Source organism: Arachis duranensis, chromosome 6 (genome assembly GCF_000817695.3).
Source record: "Arachis duranensis cultivar V14167 chromosome 6, aradu.V14167.gnm2.J7QH, whole genome shotgun sequence".
In the NCBI taxonomy this organism is placed as follows: domain Eukaryota; kingdom Viridiplantae; phylum Streptophyta; class Magnoliopsida; order Fabales; family Fabaceae; genus Arachis; species Arachis duranensis.
In genome coordinates, this window is record NC_029777.3 from 13798715 (window position 1) to 13800044 (window position 1330).

Here is a 1330-nt window from a genome sequence, read left to right on the forward strand (position 1 = left end):
TTCTCTTCACCACTCACATCCATCCTTCATAAAACCCCACCTACCTCACCATTCAAATTCAAACCACTTTCCCTCCCATTCCCACCCATACATAGCCGAACCTCACCCCCTCTCCACTCCTATATAAACCCATCTTCACCCTTTCATTTTCACACAACCGAAACAATACTTCTCCCCCTTTGGCCGAACCACAAAGCCACCTCCATCTCCTCTATTTCTTCTTCTTCTACTCTCTTCTTTCTTCTTTTGCTCGAGGACGAGCAAATCTTCTAAGTTTGGTGTGGTAAAAGCATTGCTTTTTGTTTTTTCATAACCATTTATGGCATCTAAGGCCGGAAAAACCTCTAAGAAGAGAGGGAAGGCAAAAGCTTCCACCTCCGAGTCATGGGAGATGGAGAGATTCATCTCAAGGGTGCATCAAGACCACTTCTATGAAGTTGTGGCCATGAAGAAAGTGATCCCCGAGGTCCCTTTCAAACTCAAAAAGAGTGAATATCCAGAGATCCGACATGAGATCCGAAGAAGAGGTTGGGAAGTTCTTACCAACCCCATTCAACAAGTCGGAGTCCTAATGGTTTAAGAGTTCTATGCCAATGCATGGATCACCAAAAACCATGATCAAAGTGTGAACCCGGATCCAAAGAATTGGCTTACAATGGTTTGGGGGAAATACTTGGATTTTAGTCCGGAAAATGTAAGGTTGGCATTCAACTTGCCCATGATGCAAGGAGATGAACACCCTTACACTAGAAGGGTCAACTTTGATCAAAGGTTGGATCAAGTCCTCATAGACATTTGTGAAGAGGGCGCACAATGGAAGAGAGATTCAAGAGGAAAGCCGGTTCAACTGAGAAGGCATGACCTCAAGCCCATGGCTAGAGGATGGTTGGAGTTTATCCAACGCTCAATCATTCCGACTAGCAACCGGTCCGAAGTTACTATAGACCGGGCTATCATGATTCATAGCATCATGATTGGAGAGGAAGTAGAAGTCCATGAGGTTATATCCCAAGAACTTTATAAGGTGGCGGACAAGTCCTCTACCTTGGCAAGGTTAGCCTTCCCTCATCTCATTTGTCACCTCTGTTATTCAGTTGGAGTTGACATAGAGGGAGACACCCTCATTGATGAGGACAAGCCCATCACTAAGAAAAGGATGGAGAAAACAAGAGACCCCTCTCATCAAGAAATCCCTGAGATGCCTCAAGGGATGCACTTTCCTCCTCAAAACTATTGGGAGCAAATCAATACCTCCCTAGGAGAATTGAGTTCCAACATGGGACAACTAAGGGTGGAGCACCAAGAACATTCCATCCTCCTCTATGAAATT